This window comes from Salmo salar, chromosome ssa07, assembly GCF_905237065.1.
Source record: "Salmo salar chromosome ssa07, Ssal_v3.1, whole genome shotgun sequence".
Taxonomy (NCBI): domain Eukaryota; kingdom Metazoa; phylum Chordata; class Actinopteri; order Salmoniformes; family Salmonidae; genus Salmo; species Salmo salar.
The window spans coordinates 44,658,515-44,677,032 of NC_059448.1; the positions used below are offsets into that span (position 1 = coordinate 44,658,515).

At 44.7% G+C, this 18,518-nt stretch overlaps 1 protein-coding gene across 1 annotated transcript in view; it reads right to left on the reverse strand.

The window, feature by feature from the left end:
* LOC106609345 (carbohydrate sulfotransferase 11) overlaps window positions 1-18,518 on the reverse strand; it is an 82,454-nt gene that overhangs the window by 63,525 nt on the left and 411 nt on the right. The gene's annotated exons all lie outside the window — the stretch shown is intronic.

Sequence of the window (18,518 nt, forward strand, 5' to 3'; positions counted from 1 at the left end):
AGAAATGTAATTTATAGACACTTATTGAGAGAGAGAGACAGAGCATGAGACAGAGAGAGAGAGAGAGACAGAGAGAGATACAGAGAGAAAGAGAGAGAGAAAGAAAGAGAGAGAGAGACAGAGCGAGAGAGTGAGAGAGAGAAACAGGTTTAAGGAACTCATCCCAAACAGTAGTCCATTGTATATCTTCTATACCCTGCAGCTGATCTTCCTATAAACCCAGGAGACCAGCACAAACCCACAGACCCACACTGGAACAAGAACAGTCTTAGCTCCAGTCTGTTTCTGCCTTAGTCAACTCCATTGCTATGCAGAAACCACACTGAAACACAGTTGGGTTAATTCCATTTAAAGGCATGAATTAAACTGGAGTCCTATGAAGAGAGATCCATGTCAAATCCGCAATTGACAGGAATTGAAAGTGGATTCACTTCTAGCTTTTCTAACAGAGATCAGACATTAATTGGCTGTTTCTTTTCTACGGAGGCCATTGATGCTAATCTAGCTAAAAGACTACGCTAACTCTGTTAGCTTACATGGGGTTAGCATGATCCACTCCTCTATTGTATAGAGCAAAGGGATATCTGACTCAGTCAGTCAGAACAGATTTTCCCTGTGTCTGCGTGCGCGTGTGTGTGTTTGGATATGCTTGAGCGCACTTACTGCTTGATTACTGTGTGCGCTTGCAAGCCGTCTAGCTCAAATCAGAGAGGATTACGTGGTAAATGCAGGTTATGCATGGAAAGAAAAAAAATCAAGACAGATTGATTGGGGAAAAAACGATAGGATTACGTTTGGATGTTGTTGTGGCTAGGACGCTCCTTCAATTAAGAGTGCGCTGTGTTTGAAGTGTGAACATGACGGTGGCTATTCTGTGGGGTGTAATTATACAAACCCTCATCACAGAGACAGGGGGTACCCCTCCATAGACTTCAACTGGCCAACGGTCAGCACAGGACAGAGCTTTCTTCTTCTCTCTTTTAAGGATACACAGCGAGGGATGGACGTGTGTATGTGTGACTGTCCATGCATATTCAATTCAATAAACATTGACTCTTTCAATAAACTTTATTGAAACTTTATTGTGTGTACGGTGTGTGTGTGTGGGGGGGGGCACGTGTGTTTGTGTGTGTCTTTCTCTATGTCTGAGAAGGGAGGCAAGAAGTCTAACTTAGCACTAACTTTCATTTAGTGGGAGGACTATTCCCAGTAGCATTGCAGCCTTGACTATGTAATGGGTGTTCCCTATCAGAAACTGTTCCCCTTAGCATGCAACAGTGTGCTGTCATTTCCTGCTCCATTAACTTCCTGAGTGACTTGTTCCCTCAAAAGCCCTTTGGCAAACACTGGTCCCAATTTTCATTTGTAGAAAATACATAACCTCATAACACACGTTAGGAACAAATGTTTGAATTTCCACTTTTTCTTTGGCTTTTATTTCTCCTTCCCACATCGTCCTCTAATACTTATTTGTACATTTCCCTCCCTCGCCTTTTATCGCTTTCTTACAAACTGAAAAACATGTGCACTAAAGAATGAAAGGGTATTAGTTCTGAAGAGGCCTTTCCTCTCAGCAGATGTCTACATGTCTTGGAAGAAGGAGTGACACACCGCAAGGAGCAATCTGACCCCAGTGGGAAATAAGCACTTAACACCTAGCCCTGCTACCATGGAAAGATGAGCTCACTATTTTAAGACAACACCTGTCTCTCACACCGTCCGTCAAATATGACCATCAGGCTTATAGACACTTGCAAAAATACACAGGCATACACACACGAATGCACGCACAACGCACGCACACACTCACATACAGAGAAGATACACTGAGTGTACAAAATAGTATTATGCTCTTTCCACGACATAGCCTTCACCTGGATTCACCTGGTCAGCCTATGATCCCTTATTGATGTCACTTGTTAAATCCACTTCAAACAGTGTAGATGAAGGGGAGGAGACCATTTTTAAGAAGGATTTTTAAACCTTGAGACAATTGAGACATGGATTGTGGATGTGTGTCATTCAGAGGGTGCAACTCAACATTAGGAAGGTGTCCGTGTATTTAATGTTACACTCAGTGTTTAAAGATAGAAGGTAGAGATGGAAAGCACATATGTTCCTGACTAGGCCAGTGGGCATGCTTCTAAATGTCTGGTATTATTCAGTCTGGTCATTGTTTCATCTGTAGTTTCCTGTCCACACCCAGCCAGTCACAACGCACCAGGAATAAAAAGATGAGAGCACACAGACGCTGGATGGAGTCAGTCAACATTCCCAACCCGAGTTCCTGTCTCTAAACAAATGCTCCAAAAACAGGCCACAATTCCTGAGCTTTCCTAGAAATTCCCAATTCAGCAAACTAAGTTAGGCCTACTTGAGTTACTTGCAAACTGAGTTACTTGAGTGTAACTACAGTCTATATTTTAGTCTTTTAGTAAACACTCTTATCCAACTTACAGTAACTTGCTTCCATACCAGCGGCGGCCCGCCCATTAGGGTGTTAAGGGCGGAGCCCCATTTGTCATTGGTCCCCAACAAATTATAAATATGAATCTCTCTCTCTATATATATATATATATATATTATATAATTCATGGATTATGTTTTAAATTATCATAAACGTGTGGTAAATGTGTATATTTTCCTGTTAAAAAATATATTGTTCAAAACAAGCTGTTCAGTTAACCTACAACTCTGCCCCTCAGTGACTGGACCGTCCTGGGGTGCTCAAATGTGCGTCCGTTCAGTCAGAACTTCTGGGTCTGCTCTAATCTCCTCATCCCAAGGAGTCTCTCGCACCAGACGGCATACTTCCGCACGTGAGACTAGATCTTCTCTATCAGGTACAGATAGCGCTAAAGCAAAAAGCTAATTGAAATTAACTTGAAAATAAATGGGACCTGATAAACCGGACAACTACATCCAACAGGAGTCAAAGGACAGAGGGAGACACTAGCTAGAACCTTCTCATCGCGGATCTGGTAGGACAAAAAAGCATGGCCAATTTTCTTTTCCCCATTAGGTTCTACTGTAGGTGACAGGGCAACATGTTGTGTGAACTAAAACAGCATAAAACAGGTGTATCACAAAGCATGATCAAATTAATTAGCCCAGTTACAGTCATTTTCTGAAACATTGAGAAATAGTTTGGTCCATTTTTTTGTCAAATTAACCACTTACCTACTTTTGATAAGCAAATAGCAATAGCTAGATGGTAGTTTGCTAACTAATTAGCTCCCATGCTGATTTCAAGTACTTTTAAACTAATATATGACTAACTCGGATATATGACGTTTTTCAGTGTGAAAAAAACGCATCATGATTTGTGAGATTATGTTAGCTAGCGATCTCCAGTGAGGTCATGTCTTTGTTGCGTTCTCCCTGGTTTCCACTAGTTACCACCAAAATTGGCTATATTGTAAAAAGTATTTAAGGTGAGGGGTTAGGCATAAGGTTAGCAGTGTGGTTAATGTTAGGGTTAAGGTTCGTTTTAGGTTTAAAATCACATTTTAATTTGTAGAAATAGGAGGGCTTTGTGACTTTGTAGCTGGGGTAACTAGTAAGGACCGTGCTCCCTGGTGCACTCACTCGTTGGTGAGCTGGATGCTCATTCTAAATAGTATAATCTAATCTGTTCAAAACAGTGGAAGCATGTGCAGCAGTAGCCATTTTCTTTTTGACATGAACAAGTGAAATAGATATATCTATGCTGTTGTTCAAATGCCCATATCGCTTTATATACAGTATCTTCTCAAAGAAACTACCAGTAGTTAAAGAACTTGACATATTTTTCTGTCATGCTGCTTTGTTGACAACTCCAACCACCTCGCGCCACAGGTATTCAGCCAATCAGCAGCTGCCGCTGTTCCATACACCCAAACTATCTGACCTGCTCTGGGACATACCATTCTCCTGAGGAAGATAAAATGGGGGAGTACAGTGTGACTGAGTCATTTAGACCTGTAGTCTGGACATGGTCTGTCCCTCCTTCTCTCAGAGTGATCTCAGTTACATATAATGCCTCCAGTAATGCAGTCTTGCACCACCAAATTATAGTGTGTGTCCAATCGAAGACTGCGTACTCTTAAAATAGACAGAAGGAGAAATTATAGTCCTGTAGTGTACGTGTGTGCGTGTGCGTGTGTGTGTGTGTGTGTGTGTGTGTGTGTGTGTGTGTGTGTGTGTGTGTGTGTGTGTGTGTGTGTGTGTGTGTGTGTGTGTGTAAGTCAGTCGACCCTGAGCAAAACAGAAAGAGAGAGACAGTGGAGAAATACGAAGACTCTTTTAAAAAGTGTTTTGTGGGGCAAGAGAGAGAAGCCAAGCTATTATGGAAAGATTCTTGAATGTTGATTATGCTGATGAGCTCTCGGCCCTAAGTCAAACCACAGACTATCTGCCATCTTGGATGGTGCCTCTGCCAAAGGGGGCGTAACCCAGTCACCTGCAAACACGCATGCATGCAAGCACACACACATTCTCGCAGACGGATGGTGACAGATGACTCTCAGGTTCTCCTTGTTAATGTTAACAGCTGTTCTCAGAACAGCCTTTAAACACTGAAACTAAAGAAGAGACAGGCAGAATGAGAGTAATAACTCACCTGACCGTAACTATCATAGGCTACCACTTTAAAGGACATATCAAATCTCAATCCGTGCCTCTGACTGATGTTGTACACGGAGTGTACAAAACATTCGGAACACCTTCCTAATATTAAATTGCACACCCTTTTTCCTCAGAACAGCCTCAATTAGTCGGGGCATGGACTCTACAAGGTGTCAAAAGTGTTCCACAGGGATGCTGGCTCATGTTGACTCCAATGCTTCCCACAGTTGTGTCAAGTTGACTGGATGTCCTTTGGGTGGTGGACCATTCTTGATACACATGGGAAACTGTTGACCGTGAAAAACCCAGCAGTGTTGCAGTTCTTGACACAAACCAATGCACCTGGCACCTACTACCATGCCACGCTCATCCTTCTTTATCCTGTCTCCTCCCCTTCATCTACACTGATTGAAGTGGATTTAACAAGTGACATGGATTGTTTTCACCTGAATTCACCTGGTCAGTCTATGTCATGGAAAGAGCATGTTTTGTACACTCAGTGTATGTCCTCCTCAGACTCTCTCCATCTTTCTCTTTCTAGCTGTGTCACTGTGTAGGCTCTGGCTCTCTGAGTTTTGGCAGAGCAGGCTGGGTTAGGGGTTAGGTACAACTCAGCAGTCTGCAGTCTCTCAACAGCTCTACTCTCTTCCCCATGTCTCATCTACCTCTCTCTCTTCTCCAGTCAACACCACATCATCCCCCTCTCCTCAAACATTCTCCTCCATCTTCTTCCTACTCGTTTCTCAACATCTAAATCCTCATACCCTGTACCCTTCCCAATCCAGCCTTTTACTCATCTCTCACTCCAGCCCTCCATCTCTCACCTATACTCCTCTCCCCTCTCCTATGTCATCCTCCCCCTCTTCCCTTCTCTCCTCCCTCTTCCCTTCTCTCCTCTCTCTTTCATTCTCTCCTCCCTCTTTCCTTCTCTCCTGATCCCTATTTCCTTCTCTCCTGATCCCTATTTCCTTCTCTCCTGATCCCTATTTCCTTCTCTCCTGATCCCTATTTCCTTCTCTCCTCCCTCTTCCCTTCTCTCCTCCCTCTTTCCTTCTCTCCTGATCCCTCTTCCCTTCTCTCCTGATCCCTATTTCCTTCTCTCCTCTCTCTTCCCTTCTCTCCTCCCTCTTCCCTTCTCTCCTCCCTCTTCCCTTCTCTCCTCCCTCTTCCCTTCTCTCCTCCCTCTTCCCTTCTCTCCTCCCTCTTCCCTTCTCTCCTCCCTCTTCCCTTCTCTCCTCCCTTCTCTCATCCCTCTTCCCTTCTCTCCTCCCTCTTTCCTTCTCTCCTCTCTCTTTCCTTCTCTCCTGATCCCTATTTCCTCCTCTCCTCCCTCTTCCCTCTCTCCTGCTCTCTCTCTGGTCTAGACAGAGTGACTGTGTCCTGGTATAACCTGACCAGACTTCACACCACAGACGCCATGTTCTCAGCCTGGACTGGCAGCACTTTGACTTGGAGAGGAGATGGGGTTACGTGTGTGTGTGTGTGTCAGGAGAGCTCTATTTGCTCCTCTATGATGGCAAAGTGTCCAGCCCTCCTCCCCTTTCCTGGACGGGCATGAGAGGGGTCTTTGAGTTGCGCCACGCTGCCCAACCCAGCGGCCATCTGGTAACCTGCCATGTTGTGGGCTCACAGGCTGGTGTTGGTGCCCACCGTTCCCTGTGGCATTGCCAAACCAGCCGCGCTGGCAGTGGCAGAACAACCAGGCTGGAACGTACCACACCCACTAACACACTCACTCAAGGCCTGATAGAGAGGGTAAATAGAGAGAGGGGGAGAGGGAGAGAGCGAGAGAGAGCGAGAGAGAGGAAGAAAGGGGGGAGAGCAGGGAGAGGGAGGGGAATGAAAGAATTAGATGATACAGACAGACAAGGTGTGATCAGAATCAACTTTATTCTCTATGTACATTTACACATACTCAGAATGTTACTTGATGATATGGTGCTGCTAGTGATAGACAACATACTCAGAATGTTACTTGATGATATGGTGCTGCTAGTAATAGACAACATACTCAGAATGTTACTTGATGATATGGTGCTGCTAGTGATAGACAACATACTCAGAATGTTACTTGATGATATGGTGCTGCTAGTGATAGACAACATACTCAGAATGTTACTTGATGATATGGTGCTGCTAGCGATAGACAACATACTCAGAATATTACTTGATGATATGGTGCTGCTAGTGATAGAGAACATACTCAGAACATTACTTGATGATATGGTGCTGCTAGTGATATGGTGCTACTAGTGATAGACAACATACTCAGAATATTATTTGATGATATGGTGCTGCTGGTAATAGACAAAATACTCAGAATGTTACTTGATGATATGGTGCTGCTAGTGATAGACAACATACTCAGAATATTACTTGATGATATGGTGCTGCTAGTGATAGACAACATACTCAGAATGTTACTTGATGATATGGTGCTGCTAGTGATAGACAACATACTCAGAATATTACTTGATGATATGGTGCTGCTAGTGACATGGTGCTGCTAGTGACAACATTTAGAGACAGAATACAGACAAAGGAGTTTAAACAAAGGTTACATACACAGTATATACAAAAGTATGTGGACACCCCTTCAAATAAGTGGATTCGGCAATTTCAGCCACACCCGTTGCTGACAGATGTATAAAATCGAGCACACAGCCACGCAATCTCCATAGACAAACATTGGCAGTAGAATGGCCTTACTGAAAACCTCAGTGACTTTTAACGTGGCACCGTCATTGGATGCCACTTTTCCAACACGTCAGTTCATTAAATTTCTGCCCTACTAGAGTTGCCCTGGTCCACTGTAAGTGCTGTTATTGTGAAGTGGAAACGTCTAGGAGCAACAATGGCTCAGCCACGAAGGTCACACAAGCTAACAGAATGGGACCGCCGAGTGCTGAAGCGAGTAGCGTAACACTCACTAACGAGTTCCAAATCTCCTCTGGAAGCAACGTCAGCACAAGAACTGTTAGTCAGGAGCTTCATGAAATGGGTTTCCATGGCCGAGCAGCTGCACACAAGCCTAAGATCACCATGCTCATTGCCAAGCGTCGGCTGGAGTGGTGTAAAGCTCGCCGCCATTGGACTCTGGAGCAGTGGAAATGCGTTCTCTGGAGTGATGAATCACGCTTCACCATCTGGCAGTCCAACGGACCAATCTGGGTTTGGCGGATGCCAGGAGAACGCTACCTGCCCCAATGCATAGTGCCAACTGTGCAGTGAAGGGAAATCTTAACGCAACAGCATACAATGACATTCTAGATGATTCTGTTCCTCCAACTTTGTGGCAACAGTTTGGGGAAGGCCCTTTCCTATTTCAGCATGACAATGCCACAGTGCACAAAGCGTGGTCCATACAGAAATTGTTTGTCGAGATCGGTGTGGAAGAACTTGACTGGCCTGCACAGAGCCTTGACCTCAACTCCATCAAACACCTTTGGGATGAATTGGAACGCTGACTGCGAGCCAGGCCTAATCACCCAACATCAGTGCCCGACCTCACTAATGTTCTTGTGGCTGAATGGAAGCAAGTCCCCATAGAAATGTTCCAACATCTAGTGGAAAGCCTTCCCAGAAGAGTGGAGGCTGTTATTGCAGAAAAGGGGGGACCGACTCCATATTAATGCCCATGACTTTGGAATAAGTGTGTATGTTTCAGATGTTTCCCATTAGCCATAGTGCAGCCCGTTGAATGTTCCTCTCAGAGCCACTTAATGAGACATGGTGACTGAGACATCCTCCATTTAATTAAAACCATGATTCACTCACTCCTTCACGGCCACCATGCAGTCTACAGCCCTGAGTCTACACTCTATAGCCTGGTCCCAGACCTGTTGGTGCTCTCTCGATAACCTCTCGTAGACAGACTGCGTAAACATAAATGGCACCGTAGGTCTGTCATGATACAATGAGATGCGTGAAATAACGAGCAGCATTAGTTCTGGTGCTAATGCGGACGTGGACAAATCCCGATTTTGCAGGTGTTAGCAGCTATTGAATTTTGGAAGGTGCGGGGACATGTGGCCCATAGACTTGCCCGTAACTTGCAGAGAGAGAGGCTGGAGCTCTTCGTTCCAGTTCCAATCCTCGTTATACGTATGGACCTAGAACTTAATCGAGCATCTGACCAATTACGCAAGACTTTAGTTCTGGGTTAGCCGAGAAAACTCTCCTGTGGTCATTATAGCGCCTGTGGTCGTTATATTCTGGTCCCAGACCTGTATGAGATGTCTTTCCAACACCTATGTTCATCTTCACAGACAATAGGAGTTGACAAGACAACACAAGCAAATCTGGAACCATGCTAAGTCTCCACTTCTGTACCCTAACAGTCCTGCTTTGGTGTTGTTGGCCTCAAGGCAGCAGACTGCAGACGGCTTCGCCACGGGCTGTTACTCACTCTAATGACTAAATCAGTGTGTTGGTAGAGCAGGGGCTCGGGACTAAACTGAGCACTCACCCAAAAAAGAAAGGGCAACTGGGCAACAAACTCTCTCTTTGTCTAACACACACACACACACACACACACACACACACACACACACACACACACACACACACACACACACACACACACACACACACACACACACACACACACACACATTTCTTCTCTGAAACAAATTGACACACAAGTTGACAACAACAAAGGAAGGACCGATATGTTCAGACACGTACGTAGCTGACACACACACACACACACACACACCTCGTTGGCTCTTCTGGCCCTCTGAAGGTAAATATTAGCCGTGAGTCTGTCTGAGAGGCTGAGCAGCACTTCACTACAGCGACGGACCATGCTGTCACTACCCAAAAATGCTCCAGCACCCTCCTCTATCCCTCTCTCCAACACACAGCCGCTAATAATGCCCAAATGTGGTTAACTTCCTGTGTTAACCGCCTGTTAACCTGCTGACCGCCAAGGGACTAAAACATAACAACCAAATCAATATTTATCGGCAGGAGGCAGCGTGATAACATTCACATCTGTCTTAGTCTGACGTTCCAGCAACACTCAGGTAACATTGCAACCGCCCAATAACAGAGAACGGAAGAGGTTTGCTGAGATCAACAGAACCCAGTCAGACTGGTTAATGTGCCCGTCAATCAGAGTCAACGGTTTACGATACGTGGCAACCAGATGTTGACGTGTAGAAAACGCCCCTCAAGCAGACATTTTCCATCATTAACATCCCCCTTTCCGTACCCACCTCCTATCAGGGAGGAAATGATTGTTTGGGGTTGAGAGAAACCCCTGAACATCTGTGAGCCCCTCGTCTGTTACATAGAGAGGTCTGCCCCATTAGACACAGTACCTTTCACTCAACTATTTACAGTGTGTGTGTGTGTGTGTGTGTGTGTGTGTGTGTGTGTGTGTGTGTGTGTGTGTGAACATGTGTACATGAGTGTGTTTATGCTCTGTTACAGCTGTATCCAAAGAACACACACTCACCACTCTCTTCCTCTATCTCTCTACCCTGATGAAGACAGCTTGGCTGTCGAAACGTTGGATATTACATTTTAGCATCTGAGCTCCTAGAGTGTGCGGCTCTCCCTTATTTTCAAGTTTTCTACTCCGCTAGCCAGCACCTCGCCTAAATAAGTGTGTGTTTCTTTTTCTTCAACAGCTGTATCCAAAGAACACACACTCACCACTCTCTTCCTCTATCTCTCTACCTCCTTTTACTCAATCACACCTACACACACCTTCAAAACCCTACTAGGGCTTTATTAAGTATCTGTCCTTTAACACCAATTGGGCCACACAGCTTGGTTTCACCAGGCAGGAAGAATGTGTCTCTCTCACAGTAGTACAAACCATAAAGCCATAAAAGACTGCTGATACCACTGAGAGACGACTGGTCTTCTCTGTGGTTTCTGAGGGGGAGGCTGACTTCATTTTTCCCATACGCAGTACTACCAGTAAACATGTAACTGTGTTTGTGTGTGTGTTAGTTGTACAAGAGTGTGTGTGTGTGTGTGTGTGTGTGTGTGTGTGTGTGTGTGTGTGTGTGTGTGTGTGTGTGTGTGTGTGTGTGTGTGAGGCCCCTTACTAAAGGCCCATGGTCAGATTATCAGAAGCACAGGAAGTAAGGTGGGGGAAGTGGGGGCTCTCTCACTCTCTCTGTTTCTAGAAGACTATCTGTCTACTGTCACCCATATAAATGAGTCTGTGTTTGTTGTTCTGTGCTAAAGAATGTCTATAGCTGTTAATTACTTAATAACTGTATTATCAGAGTGCATGTGTGTGTCCTTATATATCTGTGTGTGTGTGTGTGTGTGTGTGTGTGTGTGTGTGTGTGTGTGTGTGTGTGTGTGTGTGTGTGTGTGTGTGTGTGTGTGTGTGTGTGTGTGTGTGTGGCAGTCCCCTGTATTGAAGTCCAGACTCTCCAACAGATGGCTATCAACCTCACGGCTGCCTGGCCAAAAGTCCAGACGCAACACAGTCATGGGCCCTGAACTGGAGCACCACAGGCCAACGAAATGTGGGGACAGAGCCACAATGTCATGGTCCTTCAGGACGTCTGGGATACCCTCCCACAATACACACTCACAGGCAGAAGAGAGAGAGAGGATACAGGACAATGGGGTTGGGAGGGAGGGAGAGAGAGAGAGAGAGAGAGAGCGAGAGAGAGAGAGAGAGAGAGAGAGAGAGAGAGAGAGAGAGAGAGAGAGAGAGAGAGAGAGAGAGAGAGACAGAGAGACAGAGAGACAGAGAGACAGAGAGACAGAGAGACAGAGAGACAGAGAGACAGAGAGACAGAGAGACAGAGAGACAGAGAGACAGAGAGACAGAGAGACAGAGAGAGAGAGAGAGAGAGAGAGACAGAGAGACAGAGAGAGAGAGAGAGAGAGAGAGAGAGAGAGAGAGACAGAGACAGAGACAGAGACAGAGACAGAGAGACAGAGAGAGACAGACAGAGAGAGAGAGAGAGCCCACTGGATAGCTCTCCTGACAACACCCTCACACCCAAAGAGGACACACAAAAGCCAGATATTGTGCTCCTCATTGACTCAAATGGGAAATACAATGATGAGAGGAAACTTTTTCCAAAAGTGGCTAAACTCTAGTGTCCGAACACCTGGCGTGCCCTGAAGCTTTTGTTAGAGGACCGACTAGGGTCTCCCAGCCACATCATAATACACACAAGCACAAACAACCTTAGAGCCCAGCAGGAAAGGTGGCCACAGCACCCAAGGGAGTGATTGAAAAAGCCTCTTCCCCAACACACAAGTGGTTATCTCCACCCTGCTACCACAAAAAGACTTTCACCCTGCCAACCACACTGCGGGTGAATGCAAGCACTTCCTGGGACTGTGCCTCAAAACCAAATGTTTACCTGGCTCATCCCTCCACCTTGGACTTGAACAGCCTTTATGGCCAGGTCCGCCTCTACAAGACACCAGCCCCCACCTTTGCCAGGACCATGAAGGACATCACCCTCAACTGCAGCCCCAGCACCTCATACACGAGCAACAGAGAAACGGACACCCCGCCCTGACCAGCCAGACACCCTCCCAGAACTATCTCAACAGAGAAAAATGTCCTCACGTGTGCTACCTATATCCCCCAAATAGAATCCCCATACTTTAACGATGACAGTTTCTCCCTCCTAGAGGAGGAGATCAACCATTTCCAGGCCCATGGACATGTACTTGTCTGTGGCGACCTAAATGCCAGAACTGGACAAGAACCTGACACTCTTAGCACACAGTGGGACAAACAACTACATGAAGGTGAAAGCATTCCCTCCCAAATATGTCCCACTCGACACAACTATGACAAAACAACCAACAAAAACGGGTCACAACTCCTGCAGCTCTGTCGCATGCAGGGTCTGTACATAGTCAATGGTAGGCTTTGAGGGGACTCTTACGGTAGGTACACCTATAGTTCATCTCTTGGCAGTATTACTGTAGATTACTTTATCACTGACCTCAACCCAGAGTCTCTCAGAGCGTTCACAGTCAGCCCACTGACACCCCTATCAGATCACAGCAAAATCACAGTCTACTTGAACTCAATCATGAGGCATCAAAGCCAAAGGAACTGCATAATATTAAGAAGTTATATAGATGGAAGGAAAGTAGTGTAGAAACCTACCAAAAAACAATTAGGCAAAAACAAATTCAATCCCTTTTAGACAACTTCTTGGACAAAACTTTTCACTGTAATAGTGAAGGTGTACACTTGGCAGTAGAAAACCTAAACAGTATATTTGACATCTCAACTTCCCTATCAAATCTAAACATTTAAAGCAGACAACCTAAGAAAATTAACAACAATGACAAATGGTTTGATGAAGAATGCAAGAACCTAAGAAATATACTGAGAAACCAATCCAACCAAAACATAGAGACCCAGAAAACCTGAGCCTACACCTTCACTATGGTGAATCCCTAAAACAATACAGAAATACACTACGGAAAAAGAAGGAACAGCACATCAGAAATCAGCTCAATGTATTTGAAGATTCCATAGACTCTAACCACTTCTGGGAAAATTGTGACACACTAAACAACAACAACACAAAGAATTATCTATTCAAAACGGAGATGTATGGGTAAACCATTTCTCCAATCTTTTTGGTTCTATAACAAAGAACAAACAGCAAAAAAAGACTGTACATGATCAAATACAAATCTTAGAATCAACTATTAAAGACTACCAGAACCCATTGGATTCTCCAATTACATTGAACTACAGGACAAAATACAAACCCTCCAACCCAAACAGGCCTATGGTGTTGATGGTATCCTAAATTAAATGATCAAATATACCGACCACAAATTTCAATTGGCTATACATAAACTCTAACATCATCCTCAGCTCTGGCATGTTCACCAGTATTTGGAACAGAGGACTGATCACCCCAATCCACAAAAGTGGAGACAAATTTGACCCCAATAACTACCATGGGATATGTGTCAACAGCAACCTTAGGAAGATTCTCTGCATTATCATTAACAGCAGACTTGTACATTTCCTCAGTGAAAACTACGTACTGAGCAAATGTTAAATTGGCTTTTTACCAAATTACCGTACGACAGACCACATATTCACCCTGCACACCCTAATTGACAAACAAACCAAAACAAAGGCAAAGTCTTCTCATGCTTTGTTGAATTCAAAAAGGCTTTTCACTCAATTTGGCATGAGGGTCTGCTATACAAATTGATGGAAAGCGGTGTTGGGGGAAAAACATACAACATTATAAAAAATCCATGTACACAAACAACAAGTGTGCGGTTAAAATTGGCAAAAACACACATTTCTTTCCAGAGGGCCGTGGGGTGAAACAGGGATGCAACTTGAGCCTCACCCTCTTCAACACACACATATACATACATACATACATACATACATACATACATACATACATACATACATACATACATACATACATACATACATACATATGAATTGGCGAGGGCACTAGAACAGTCTACAGCATCCGGCCTCACCCTACTAGAATCTGAAGTAAAATGTCTACTATTTACTGATGATCTGGCGCTTCTGTCCCCAACCAAGGAGGGACTAAAACAGCACTTAGATCTTCTGCATAGATTCTGTCAGACCTGGGCCCTGACAGTAAATCTCAGTAAAACAAAAATAATGGTGTTCCAAAAAAGTCCAGTTGCCAGGACCACAAATACAAATTCCCTCTAGACACCGTTGCCCTAGATCAAACAAAAACCTATACATACCCCTGCCTAAACATCAACACCATAACTTCAACAAGGCTGTGAACAATCTAAGAGACAAGGCAAGAAGGGTTCTGTGCCATCAAAAGGAACATATAACTCAACATCCCAATTAGGATCTGGAAAAAAATACTTACATCTGTTATCGAACCCATTGCCTTCTATGGTCTGGGGTCCACTCACCAACCAAGAACTCACAAAATGGGACAAACACCCAATTGAGAAAAATTCTGCAAAAATATACTTTGTGTACAATGCAAAACCCCAAACAATCCATGCAGAGCAGAATGAGGACTATATCCGCTAGTTATCAACATCCAGAAAAGAGCTGTTAAATTCTACAACCACCTAAAGGGAAGCAATGTCCACACATTCCACCACAAAGCCCTCACCTACAGAGAGCTGAACCTAGAGAAAAGTCCCCTAAACCAGCTGGTTCTGGGGCTCTGTTCACAAACACAAACTGACCCCACAGAGCCCCAGGATACAAACACATTTAGACCCGACCAAATTATGAGAGAGCAAAAACATAACCATTTGACACGGAAAGAGTCAACCAAAAAACAAAGTAAATTGGAATGCTATTGGGCCCTAAACAGAGAGTACACAGTAGCAGAATACCTGACCACTGTGACTGACCCTAAATTAAGAAAATCCTTGACTATGTACAGACTCAGTGAGTATAGCCTTGCTATTGAGAGAGGCCGCCGTAGGCAGACCTGGCTCTCAAGAGAAGACAGGTTACGTGCACACTGCCCACAAAATGAGGTAGAAACTGAGCTACACTTCCTAACCTCCTGCCAATTGAATGACCACATTAGAGACACATATTTCCCACAGATTATAGACCCACAAAGAATTTGAAAACAAATCAAACATTGATAAACTCCCATATCTGTTAGGCGAAATACCGCAGTGTGTAGTCACAGCAGCAAGATTTGTGGCCGATTGCCATAAGAAAAGGGAAAGCAGTGGAGCACAAACAACATTGTAAATACAACCTATAATCATCTCTTTATGTATTTCCCCTTTCATACTTCAACCACTTGCACATTGTTACAACACTGTACAAAGCCAATAATATAACATTTGAAATGTCTATATTATTTGAAAACTTTTGTGAGTGTAATGTTTACTAATGTATTCCTTGTTCATTTCCCTTTTGTTTATTGTCTATTCCATTTGCTTTGGCAATGTAAACGTGTTTCCCATGCCAATAAAGCCAATTGAATTGAATTTTGAGAGAGAGACAGAGAGGCAGAGAGAGAGAATCTTGTTTCATTACTCTAGGTCATCTCTTCTCTGTACAGAATAACATCAGAAGCTTTTGTGCTAGAGAATTCCACCGCACAAAAAGAGACAGTTCTAGAACACATGCACAGAAACAGGGACAAGAACTCTAGAATTCCCTCAAAATGGATAAAAGCCATTGAATTCCTATGCACAAAGGTGTAGAGCTCTAGAATGTAAGTCAATGATTATATCATCAAACTCCAGTGATTATGGATGAGGTATCTACAGTCTGCAAATCAGCCGTCTTCCCCAAAGTATCAGTTCCACCCTACATTACTGTCCCGGGGTGAGCAAGCAGTAAGGAATTTTGAGTTTCCCAAAGAAATTCCACCAGTGGCTTTGGCCATCTCGTTCTTGATCAAGTCTTTTCCGGCTAAACTCCATCTGACTGCCTCATACCTCCCTTTTCCCCCTCCACTAGCTCTCTTTGAGGTCCGTCGCTATGGAAATCTTACCCAAAATTTCAGCTGGGTTCCAAATTAGGTCAGTGAGCCATGTCACTGTCCATGCTCGGCTGCTCTAGTCTGGACACACTGGTGCATTATGGGGGATGTGAAACGTGAGTGTGTGACTGAGGCCAGAGTGCACAACCAAGTCACCACTCACACACAGCCGAGAAAATACACTGAACAGAGTCCCAGTATAAACACGCACACAAACACACACAGACAGTCATGCCCAGTCTCTCCAAAATACCCCCTGGCACCTCTCACCAAAAGAATACTGACTAAACAAAACAGCCATATTAGCTGCTGTTGCTCCCTTGGTCCCAGTCCTAATGCCTTTAAACGGATGCCTGCAGTGGAAGGCAACCTCACACAGACACTGAATGATCTATCAGAGGCACAAAGCTACAACTGAGCTCAACGGACTATGACTCAAGCTGGATCTGTCTCTTTGAAGAACACTTTCACTGGAGTGTCCGCAGTGTGTGTGCATGTTTGCAGCTGTGCGTGCATGCGAGCAAGTGTGTGTGTGCGTGTGTGTGTGTGTGTGTGCATGTGAGTGTGTTGAGCCCATAGTGAGACGCCCAGATGATGAGTCTCTCTCCACTGTCTGGTTTAAAGGTCGTGACCCCAAAGGGCCTGTAAACGAGGTGAGAGTTTGCACAGGGGGGGCAAGACGGGATTCCCAGGCAGTCTAACATTCCGGAACCAGAAGAACGCTCCTCGGACTTCCGTGTGCTGTGAAATGTTACGGGAAGACCAGAGGGGTTCAGTCTGTCATGTTCTTAGGCTGTATTGTGTGTGAGTGGGGGGAGGGGAGGTCAAGAGGGAGAGAAATAAGCACAATTACACACCGAAATATCAGACATTGTCCATTATTCACTTAAGCAATGGGCAGGAACCAGACAGAACCGTTTTAGGCTACTGGAATAGTGTGCAGTTTGGTTCACCTGCCGTTAATGGGGCAACCTCAGATCAGGTTTAATTTGCCTCTGGCAATAGGGCAACCCTTAATGTCAATCCCTGGTCGCACCCACATAATCGCTTCATAATCCCAAACACACAACCCCACTACCATTAAACACACCCCACATCCGCTCCACCACCACTGACACACACCATTTTACACACCATCTTACACAGGGCTTTCTCTCACATGTCTGACATGGATTCTTCAAAACAATTACATGCAACACTTTCAGATGTCCCCTCTTCTAAAACGAGATAGGTCCATGCATGCCTCTACCCCTATGCCTGGGAGAGGCTCCCTATAGCAACCCCCTCAGCCTTTTGTCTTTGTGGAACTACAGAATGTCGCGGGGGAGTCATGCGTCGCCGCTGGAAATCATTCCTCCACATGACCTAGTATCTGTGTGCGCACTAACGCACATATACTGGGGCAGTTTCCACGGTGATGTTTGGTTAACGGAATAGGGATGACACGCATTCCGGTGCAGTAGGCTAGTGATAAGAACCCCGTCGCGGCTGTAGTCTACATCGATGACTCACAACCGGGGACTCAGAAATTCCACCAAATGATGTGGAAGTACAGCGTGGCAATTTGAGTTTTACGCATTCGTACTTGGTTCTTCTGTAGTACAATGCATTCGCTGATATTCCCCTTCCTTTCAATAAAATCCATTACCACTTGTTCACCTTTCGGACACAACTTTGAATCAAAGGAGGGGAACGAAAAAAGTATTACTGCAAAATCCCCTTTAGCAATAATACGGTCACTTTGGCTGTGAAAAGTCTACATGGCACAATACCCTGTTATTATTATTTACATCACTATATTCCCTACTACCGCAAATAGAGACGTGGCCACATTGAAATAAAGCATAGCCAATGTATTAAAAATAATTGAGGTCATTAAATCACACGTTTTTTCTCTCATACGTCACTTACATATCATTATTTTATATCCCTTTCTAAAAAGTTTATTTTTGCCACCTCTCTGATCCTGGACCATGGCATGGAACAGAAGCTCAAATTAAACACTTTCAGTCATGGGAGGAATTTAACAGCGCCACACAGTTGCTCAGAAATAATTTCGCGTTACTGTAAACCTGTTGTAGGTCAATATTGAGGCATTTTGCTGTTTGTACAGTGCGATCTTTGCGCGTCTGAAAGCAGGGCTCTTTGATTCGTGGCACAGAGCCTCTACTGTACGGCTGCGGCCGAACGGTGCCGTGGCAGCTGGCACTGGGTCGACTTCAGCTAAACTGACTGGAGAGAGACAAACATAATCCATCCATACTAGCGAGAACGCCCGCGACTACAGGCGATGCGTACAGCAATCTCAAAACACACATGTCGTGCTCGTTTCCCAAGAGATGACTGACTCTGGCACAATAGCCTAAACGATCAATTGCATAAACGCACAATCTATGTGATAGTGTTTGACCTAAAACAGGGAACACATTCTTTCCCAACCTCGGCGACACAGGATCGAATTAC